The sequence below is a fragment of the Bos mutus genome, chromosome 7 (assembly GCF_027580195.1).
Source record: "Bos mutus isolate GX-2022 chromosome 7, NWIPB_WYAK_1.1, whole genome shotgun sequence".
Classification (NCBI taxonomy): Eukaryota; Metazoa; Chordata; class Mammalia; order Artiodactyla; family Bovidae; genus Bos; species Bos mutus.
In genome coordinates this window covers 37,544,683-37,555,863 of record NC_091623.1, presented here as the reverse complement: position 1 = coordinate 37,555,863, position 11,181 = coordinate 37,544,683, and the positions used below count along the sequence as shown (strand labels likewise).

The following is an 11,181-nucleotide window of genomic DNA, read 5'->3' as shown; positions in this document are numbered from 1 at the left end:
TGTAAGCACATATTTAGTTGTCATTAATAATTAAACATCTCTCAGAATGCTCTATAACTTCCATGAAGGCAGTATGGACCACGGTTACTTGATTCACCAAGGGAACATCCATTGTCTAAAATGCTGCCTGCATGAAGATGGTATCTGGTCAGTATTACATAGATGAAAGAATGAATACAGTTTACTTAATATGTAAGGGCTGCTACTTTTTATAAATGGTTAAAATTACAAGATTGTAATAATTTTTTATTGGTTAAAGTAGGTTGCAGACAGTGACTGCAACTATGAAATTAAAAAACGCTTACTCCTTGGAAGAAAAGTTAAGACAAACCTAGACAGTGTATTAAAAAGCAGAGATGTCACTTTGCTAAAAAAAAAATCTGTGTAGTCAAGGCTATGATTTTTCCAGTAGTCATGTTTGGATGTGAATGTTGGACCAGGAGGAAGCCTGAGCACCAAAGAATTGATGCTTTCTAATTGTGGGGCTGGAGAAGCATCTTGGGAAACTCTTGAAGTGCAAAGAGATCAAACCAGTCCATCCTAAAGGAGGTCAATGCTAAATATTCATTGGAAGGATTGATGCTGAAGCTGAAGATCCAGTACTTTGTCCTCCTGACGCGAAAAGCCAACTCACCGAAAAAGACCCTGATGCTGGGAAAGATTGAGGGCAGGAGGAGAAGGGGATGACAGAGGATGAGACGGTTGGATGGTATCACTGACTCAATAGACATGAGTTTGAGCAAACTCTGAGAGATACTGAAGGACAGGGAAGCCTGGCGTGCTGCAGTCTGTGGGGCTGCAAAGAGCAGGACATGACTTAGCAACTGAACAACAAGAGTGGGTTGAATGGTGGCCCTAAAGAGGTGGTCCATGTCCTAATTCCCAGAATCTGTGAAAAGGGTCTTTGCAATGTAATCAGGTTAAGAGTTGAGAGATGAGACCATCCTGGGCTACTGAGGTAGGCCCCAAATCCAAAGACAAATGTCTTTATAAGAGACAGAAGAGAAAACACAGGCACAGAGATAAGTCTATGTGAAAACAGAGGCGGAGATTGAAACGATACATCCGCAAAGATTGCTGAAAGCCACCAGAAGCTGAAAAAGTCAAGGGAGGATTGCCTCCCAAGGTGTCAAGAGAGGGTGTGGACCTGCTGCACCTGATTCCGGATTGGCCCGCAGAACTGTAAGAAAACACATTTCAGCTGTTTTAGGCCATACAGTTTGTGGTGGTTTGTTACAGCAGCCCCAGGAAATGAATATAGCAGCGAAGTGTCTAGTTTAAAGACTTCAGAGTTTTCTGCATTCTGGAAGACTAGCATTTTGAAGTGTTAAGCAATCTTTTAGTATAAGAATGTTCGTATCATTAAAACCGTTGTGAAGTGTTATCTCTGTAAAATTCTGACGTTACTAATTTAGAATACATACCGCTGTATTGTAATACTTGTTATCACCCCACATACACACAATTCACAATTTATTTGCTGAGATGAATGGATGTTTGCATTTTTAAATTTTTCTATATCAGTGATTCATACTTTTACAGATTTTTCCCCTTAAATGCACTACAAATCATTATGAAATGGGTTTCACTTTTCACTGTGCATAAGGGGAATTTTAAATGTAGTTAGCTATAAATTGTAATGAAACAATAATTATCAGTATTTAATACTTACAAGAATGTAAGGTTAGTATTTTTACTAATTGTACAAGTGAGAAATGAAGATTAAGTAACTTGCAAACCCACAGAACTAGTAGGCAACAGAGGGAGGCGCTTGGCTGTGGGCCTATTTATTCTGTATTCTTAACTAAGACACCATAAACTAGGTGATGGGAATGCTGTGTTCCTTTTATAACTAATCAGAAGTGATAGCCATTCTTTTTAACTGGCTAGACACAATCTAATAGGAGATATTTTGTTTTGTAAGAATCCCTAAGCATAAAGCACTTACAGAATTTCCAATAGAAGAAAAGTTTTAGGACCTTTCTCTTGAATTAAAGCCAGCCTAGGAGATAAAACTAGTTGCTGTGTTCGCATATAAGGTGGACTCTGAACTTGTAGGATGTGACTCACCTGAAACAGAGGAACCTGAATCTGATTCAGTCATCTGGGCTCATTATACCGTTTTATTCAACTGCTTAGCTTTATATATTTGTTCAGAACATCATCTGTTCTGTGAAGGGGGTGGAGCTTGGAGAAGTTGTGCCAGTAGTTTAATGTGGGCTGTTAGAGAGCCTCACATGATGTTGAGTCTGCCCTGATCCAGGCTGAAGAGCTCAAAGGCAGGCATGTGAGAGCCTTCTACATTTCCAGCCACTGACATTGTCTAATCAGTATGCTTTGCTAATGGTTGGAGCAGTAACCTCAACTTGCCAACATGGAGGCTCTTACCCGGAGAAAAAATTTTGATTTGTGTTCAGAGTCTCACTCTGTTACTGACAAGCCATCTAACTTTGAGCAGATTAACCAACTTCTTTGAATTTTGGTTTCATCTTTAGCATACTGATGAAAAAAATATCCTGGTATTGTTAAAAAAAAAAAAAGGCCCAAACACATAATGCATTGCCTATTTATGTATTCAGTTCATGTTAATTTCACTCTTTAAATCATTCAGGCAGTGTTTTTTGAAAACCTGCTATGTGCCAGTCACAAAGAAAGGATCGCTAATTGACTTGATGTCAGGTGATATAAAAATCTGATTGAAAATTTTTAGAGGTAGCCATCTTTCCTTTCGCTATCATCACTGACACAGTTCAGGCAAAATCTGAGAAAATGAACTCAGTGGCTTCAGTGAGACTGACCTGATGGAATGCCATCTGCAGTCTCAGAGCCCTCTCTCTGACAAGCCATCAGCGGGCTGCGGGGACCAGCTGATGTGGGTGCTCGACATCACTTTGTCAGGAATGCTTTTTGACTGCTGTCAGTTCTTAGGGAAGGCTAAGCGGATGGGAGCTGTCTCTGTAGGCCACGTTATGTAGGATCAGAGATGGGGCTATAAAGCACCTAACCACACAATGGAAGGGAATTGGAAATGGTAATGGAAGACACTGGCCGGCTTTATGTTCTGATAGAATTTTTGCCTTAATGTTCTTCTGGTCAATGTGTTGGCTAGCTATAACTCCAACCCTCTATTTTGACTAAATCATAGGATTACATCTTCTTCAGTTACACACATAATAACGGCCAAAACAAAAATATTTACATAAATGACTGAAACTGGGACAAGAGGAGAGTCAAAATCTATAAAATCTACATAGGTATATATTACTTGCAGGTATAGAGTTGGCTTGTCAAAGATATCAATTGGATGAGCGATATAATTAACGAAACAAGAAATAAGACGCCTGTCCTCTGGGAGCTTGCAACATAATATTGGCATGAAGCGAGTCTCATAAACATATATGCAGCCAACGATAACTTTTGCAAGGGTAATGAGTGTTATTAGAATGATAGAATAAAGGCAATGTGAATCTGGGAAGGCTTCATGGAAAATGTGAGTTTTGAGTAAGGTTTTAAATGTTTTGAAAGAATAAGGCTTGGCAGAAAGATTGTTTTGGGGCAACACAGGCAATGGGAATGTCCTAGGCAATCCTGTCTTCTCATTTCTCATTTGTATCGATTCTACATCTCTAGGCTACATCACAACTTCAAACGTTTCTTTTTTGTTGAATATTTTCACGTTTGCATATGCACACAAGTACATCCAGTTGCCTACCTGTATATTTACTTGTCTTCTCTGGAAGATTCCTAATGCAACCCATTTAAAGCAAAACTCATCAGTATTCACCCCCCGTCCACCCCTACTGGTCCATACTGCCTCGATGTGCGCACGCTCAGTGGTGTCCAGCTCTTTGCGGCCCCAAGGACTGCAGCCCACCAGACTCCTCTGTCCATGGCATGCTCCAGGCAAAAATACTGGAGTGGGTTGCCATTTCCTTCTCCAACTGCCTTAATAAAGCGTATCAATTTTAATGCAGAAGTACTTCTATTAACTATCTATCTTCTCCACCCTCACAGCAAGTTCCTAGTTCAAATCACCTGCAAGAACCTCGAAATTTGTCTCTAGTCATCACTCTTATCCCCTCCAGTTCATTTTTTACCTTTCATCTAGAGTGATTTACAGATACAAGTCTGATCATACTACTCCTCTGCTTAGAACTATTCATTGTCTTTCCATTACTAGTAGGTTAATAGCCAAACTTCTCACCAGGAACTTAGATATTTGCTCTACAGTATCAGCTCATCTGCCTCTTCAACCTTCACCTAGCATCAAGTCCAGTTAAAGTGGATCTGTTCCAGTGTCACAAATGGGCCACCATCTTTCTCTTCTCTGATATTTCGGGAATGCTCTTCCCTTTACTTCAATAAGCATTTGGGAAGATCCATTTACTCAGAAATAGATAATTAAAGACTGTGATAAGGGCAATGGAAGAAAAGTATAGAGTGTGATAAGAAAATCTAATTAGAATGGAGGCTGGAAGAATCTTCTGAGTAGCTATTGGCTAGTAAAGAACATTCCAGGAAAAGTGATAGAATGTTCAAAGTGTCAGAAGTAAAAAGAGAATGTTAAGTGAGGGATACGGAAGGAAAAAATGAGTGCCAGAGTGGAGGCTGGAGAAGCAGGAGGGGGTCGGAAGATCAAGGATCCCTGATCAACGTTGAGGTTTTCGGTGTGGGGCATAGCACTCGCTCTGTGTGAGGAGAAGATGGGGTCTGGGGAATCTAGAAAGAGCGGTGTTCTTTGTTGGCTTTCAGGACTGAAGCTGGGAGTTGCAGTGCAGCTGTGGGAACAAGGAGGTGGCAGTGTGAACACACGGACCCCAAAGTTTAGGAAGACTGGATTTTGGAGACAGGCTGAAGAGGACCCCGCAGTGACACTCAGGGTGCCCAGGTGGGTAATGGTGCCCCCTGACCACAGGAGACAAGCTTAAATGGGGCAAGGGTTTGAGACAGAGGCCACTGGGCTCAGCTTTGTCATAGTTTTGGATCTTGGCAGATCACCAAGGAGAGTTATTTTGTAGACAATACAAAACACGTCATTAGAAGCAGGATTAGGGGTCAAGACCTGAGATACTGATCTGAGAGCTGTCTGTGCTCAGGGCGGAGCAGTTACGTTGCTCTGCAGCGGGCAAGCCAAGTGACCACATAGGATTTATGAGACCGGGTCAGCTGGGTTCATGGGTTCTCATTAACCGTGCTTAGCTGCATCAGCGTGGGGCAGAAGGATGGATGGTGGTGCCTGCAAAGGAAGGGAAAGTGGAGAGAAGAGGGGACAGAGAGAATGGGAAGCACAGACAAGCCTAGTAGCCAATGCCAGGGCTGGTGTCAGGGAATACCTACAGAGAGAATTGTGCGGTTTCCCAGCTGGTGCAGTGGTAAGAATCCACCTGCCAATGCAGGACACTCAGGAGATGTGAGTTCCATCCCTGGGTTGGGAAGATCTCCTGGAGAAGGGCATGGCTACCCAGTGCAGGATTCTTGCCTGGAAAATTCTATGGACAGAGGAGCCTGATGGGCTACAGACTATGGGATCGCAGGAGTCAGACACAACTGAGCCAACACACACACACACACATGCACGCATGAACACACAGAAAACCATGCTGCCATCAATACTTAGGAAAGCCTTGAACTGTAAAAGGAAGAACAAAGTATCAGAATAGGAGCTGAAAAGTATGTAGAGATGGGAAGAATGAGTTGATTTTCTATGATGGGTGCTTGCGTGCGTGGATTTGTGTGTGTGAATGTATGTGTGTGTGTCTGAAGCATTACGGGAAGTGCTTCTTCCTTTTATTCTGGCTGTGCGGCATGCAGTAAAATAGTTTCCTGACCAGAGACTGTAGCCCTGCCCCCTGCAGTGGGAGCTCAGAGCCCTAACCACTGGACGGCCAGGTAATTCCCTTGGTTCTGTTTTGAGAGAGAATCTGGATATGGCATTTGTTAGCGTAGTGATCTTAGACAAGTCACTATACTATTTTGTACTTAGGCTTCCTCGACTTTAAATTAGAGAAGAGACTGCTATTCTCTCCTGTGGCCATGAACCTGACGTGAACCGAGGTACAAGAAACCGACCGGCAGAGTGGCGACCCCGTCCCATCCCTCCAAATTCCAGCAAGTCGTCAAGGGAGTGAGGACCACTGATTGTCTCAGTTTCTGCACTTGTCGCCGGCTGCTGTGGGAGCTCTCACGCTATTTCCCAAGGCCTCTTCGTTTAGGAGGAAATCGGAAGCCATCTGCTTGACAACTTCATAGACTCTATTTCCATTAAAGAGATGATTGCCACGATTTTTGAATTCATGAGGGTTTCATCGATGCAGCAATGAGCATCAGTGTCCTTGATAGCTCTTTCATCTCTAGGTTACACAGAATAAGACTGCACCTGTAAACTCATTGTAATTTGCAGAGCTGTACATACCTTTGAAAAATGATTTGTAATTCTCACGGCTAGCTCTCAAAGTATTTTTTAAATGACTCTGAGCTGAACAAGGACAAGTCAACCATGGAAGGCTTTAAAGAGACACCTGACAGACACAGATATCACACATCTCTTTTGATAGTCACTGTGACCCTAGGAAGAGGTCTAATTCCAATGATCACAAATACATTTCACAAGGACTTATACTTGATTTTTTTTTCATGTCCCTCATGTATTCTACAAAAGTATGTTACTTTTGGAACTTTGCTTTCCTTGACTTAGGGGGGGAAAAAATAGTAAAAAAGATCTGAGATCTTTCTCTTTTTTTTTTAAAGACTAACATGGATTCCAAAAGCACTTATAAGCATAATAAAAAGGCAAACAGAGATAATGTTTTAAGGATTGCTACGAATGGATGCTCACTTATTTCTGACTACAGTCAAAAGATTCCAACTAATAATCCCTAAGTGGCTTTGCCAGAGCAAGTTTTATTTTTCTCCTGGGAACATTTCAAAATTCTACATTAGAAGGTGGCAAAATATATTTTATGTTTTTAAAATTGAGATCAGGGCAAAACCATATGCAAATGACAAAACCCACATCTTTGAATGATCAGAACACCCGGGACATTTAAGTGGGAGCTCCTGGAAGATTTGTTCTCATAGTGGGTGAGAATTGGGGTTCTCATGCTCTGTCAGGGCCAGGGGCTATATCTGACCTTCAGAGGTGAAAGTCTTCAACATCTCCCACCGACAACTAAAGACCCTTTAATAGGCCCAACGCAAAACTGTGGTGTTCACTTGTATCTTCAGAGAAGCGCCAGGCTGCAGATTTTGGCTTTGCACATAAATCTCTGAGGTGGTCCCTCACCAGTATTTTATTCTGGGTTCTGTTATGTAAATATGTTGGAAGAATAATGAGAACTAGCAATAATTAACTGGTGCTTTTAAACCAAATATTTTTGCCTTGAATACTGTACTCGTTCTTAGCAATGAATCATACATGTTTAACTTGAAAAATATGGCTTGATCACTTTTGTCTTGCTTTCAAAGTGGTAACTTTGGATTTACTAACAATTAACAGCAATAACCACAGTCAAAAAATCATAAAAAATATAAAAGGGTCACCCACATAGAAACTTTTGTTGTTAGCTTATAGATTGTAATCAGTTGAAAGTCATTTTGCTGCTAAAAATTTTTTGGCTGACTCTGTTTTCCTCATGCCTTCTTTTGAATCTGTTTTTGTGTTGCTAGCTAAGGAATTCATTTAAAATGTGACATTATTTAAAGCATATGATACTAGCATGATTTGCTCTGAGGGTGTTAACCTAATTTTTAAAAATTTTAAATTCAGTTTTAATATCTCAGTGGTATTATGCTTTGTTAAAATTGCATTTCTGGAAAAAAACTCACTCATCTGTAACAGTTTAAACATGAACCCTTTACCCATATACTATATTAGCTGAGTAAAAAATGAATTTCCTTTTTACTGTTTTTCTTTTCAATACATCTTGTGAAATCATAAGAGAGTTCTGCAATTTATATAGGGAAATTTGGCTGCCATTTGCTTGGACTGTGACATATGACTATAATTTGTAACTTTCCTTCCAACACTTGGTTATTTGTTATCTGAATATCTGACTTTCAGAAGTATGAATTAGTGTATGAACAATGAAAAAGAAAAAAAGGTATTCTGTAATTCTCAGGGGTTTGAGAATTTCCTACCATCCTTAGAAATATGGGCTGGGAAACACAGTTAGGTATCGAATTTGTATTCTACCTATCTTAGTGATTTATATGACTCTGTGTGACTTGCATCTTCATTTGATTTTTACATCTTTTTTATTTGTATGTTACTCATTTTGTTTTGTGTCAGAGATTGTCCATGTCTTTGGCTGTTTCCAAATGCCTTTGAAACTTATCAAAATCACAAGTTATTCTCTGGATGCATTTTCAATTAAAATAGGTTAAAGGCATGTAAGTCTTGCAGAGTAGAGCATTTATTCCTTTAACAAATATTTATCAAGCCACTGCTGTGCGTCCGTTACCATACTGGGCGCTAGGAACACAGACTTAGATGAGGCAGATACGGTTCTGTCTCAGTGAGCAAACAGTTTAGTGGCATCCATGCTAAGGGGAGGGCTTCCAGGAGGAAGTAACTCCAACTTGATACTTGAAGGATGCATAGGAATTAGTTAGACAAAAAGAGTTTAGGATTTGGATGGGGCTAATGGATTATTTAGAGGTCTGGGTTTTTTTCTAGGAAAGTGAAAGTGAAGTTGCTCAGTCATGTCCAACTCTTCGCAACCCTGTGGACTGTAGACTAAGAGGCTTCTCTGTCCATGGGATTTCCCAGGCAAGAATACTGGAGTGGGTTGCTGTTTCCTTCTCCAGGAGATCTTCCCTACCCAGGGATTGAACCTGGGTCTCCCGCATTGTAGGCAGATGCTTTACCATCTAAGCCACCAGGGAAGCCCTACAAAGCCAAAAAGAGTAAGAGAGAATGAAAGGGGAAACAGCAAGGGAGTGCTTATCATGATTTTTCAAGAATCAGTATGTTAAGGAGGACTGTGAACAGCGGTGTCTAAGTGTGAGGTTAAGTACTAGAAGGAATGTTCTGGAAATGTAGGTGATGTATTAAATGTATCACCCCACTCAAGATACACTGAGGATACAAAAGGATTTTTGTGCACATTCTGTGTTCTCAGGGGATTTAAAATCTTATGGGAGAAAATAAGTTTCTCATGGTAGGGAAGGGTTCATGGGCTATCTCTGCAGACTTCTGAAACACAAGGAACTTGGTTTGCAATTTCTGAATAAGACACTTCACAGAAACACGAGAGACATCGATAGCATCACTCCATCTTACAGATGAGGGAACTGAAGCTTAGTACCTAGTCTCATGGAACTTCCCTGGTGGCCTAGTGGTAAAGAATCTGCCTGCCAATGCAGGAGATCCAGGTCTGATCCCTGGGTTGGGAAGATCCCTTGGAAAGGAAATGGCAACCCACTACATTATTCTTGCCTGGGAAATCTCATGGACATGGGGATCTGGTGGGCTACAGTCCATGGGGTCACAAAGAGTAGTGGAAAGTGGAACATTACTTAACATTTAAACAATAGCAAACAACAGTGGATCGGAGGATAGTGTTCTAGTCAGAGGGAACAGCTTTGTTATGTGAAAGACTAGAGGTGAAAGAGAGTATCAGACTCTGAAAATTAAAATTAGTCCACACTGGTAGTGGAAGTAGAGCTTCAAAGACACAGTTAGGAGATATTTGGAATGTGACATTCAACAGAAATGGTAATTATTGATTGGATATGGGCTTGGGAGAGGTGAAAATCAAGGGTGACACCCTAATGTATTATTTCGGCAATTGGATAGTTGAAGAGTAGGTTAACTGGGGAAAAGGCAGGCAAAATTAACTTGGACATGGTGAATTTCAGCAGCACTAAAGAAACATAAAATAACTCTAGGATATTTAGGTGGAGATGGATTAAGTAGACATGGAGTTCAGGAGAGAGATCTGGGCTGGATTTATACTGCTAGGATTCCTTAACATATAGATTTTTATTTGAAGCCATAGGAATGGACTTGATAAAGAATTTGGGGTGTCAGTATAATTCATTGGAATTTAAGCCTGGATGATAGTGTGTAAAAGAGTTGGTTCAGATGCTTACAGAACAACTGAAGTCCCTGCTTTGAGAGACCGTGCCTTACTGAGCTAGAGTAAGTTGTCATCCAAGAGCATGCAAGGACCACAGAGATCCTCTGATGGCTCCTGCAAAAGTCATAAATAAGAGCATTATAGAAACAGAGTCTGAGCTTTGATTTATGCTTCAGAGGGAAATCGCTCTCAAAGATTTCTAGTGTAATTCGAACTGAAACCTAAAGATCCTACTGGACAGGTCCATTATACTGCTGCTATACCAAGAGTTTCCTTTTAAGGGAATGAGCCTCACCCACAAGTGGGCTGTGGGAGCAGCCCTGGGTGGGCATGCAGCCCCTTCCTACAGACCTATCTGATTGGGCCAGGGTGGTCCTATCCCCAACAAGTCCCCAGGCTGGCCAGTATCCTAGGAGATGGTTTGGCATGAAGAACTGCCTGAACAGGCAAAATGGTGATGAGTTGGGTCAGATGTTCGAGTTTAGGAATTTGAACTGGAGCATCTGGGGAGAGAATCAAGTAGTCGGCTTGGGGAGGGAGTATAAGCTAAGAAGAACCACAAGAAGAGGCCTTGTGGCAGCAAGAGAGATGAGTAAACCACTGGCAAAAGTAAACAGAATTTATGAGCAAGCAGAAACTGAAAAAGAAATGACAAAGAGGAGAGGGTGAGGTGGCTAATTAATACCAGGGAGAGCAGTAGATGCAGCTGGGCAGGAGCTGAGTCACCAGCATAGAGGCCAGAGACCAAGTCTTCCTATTCAAGGGCTGGTAAGGTTAGTGGCCACTGCAGCCATGTTGGATTTTTCTTATTCCCAAATATCCTCAACTCTGAGGGTGTTTCACAAAACCCTTTTGTGTTGTTGAATACCCTTATAATAAGCTCCAATTAATTAAGGCACCAGAGTACGTCTTTATTATTGGAACAAATTGCTTTACAAACAGAATCCTTCAACCTCAGAACTTCTTTGATGGCTTGCCTGACATACAGCATGATGAAATACACCATTAGAAATGCATTTCTTTGAGCTAAGAACCTGGGGGCTCACGATTCTTTAGGAAAATGTAAATATGACTGAGTGGTATGCTACAGAAAGCCATTTTT

The 11,181-nt window shown here is 41.2% G+C and overlaps 1 non-coding gene across 1 annotated transcript; it reads right to left on the bottom strand.

The window, feature by feature from the left end:
* Positions 1 to 8,811: 8,811 nt before the first annotated feature.
* TRNAC-ACA (transfer RNA cysteine (anticodon ACA)) lies at positions 8,812 to 8,883 on the bottom strand. Its single transcript has one exon. It is a non-coding gene; the product is annotated as a tRNA-Cys (tRNA).
* Positions 8,884 to 11,181: the final 2,298 nt, after the last annotated feature.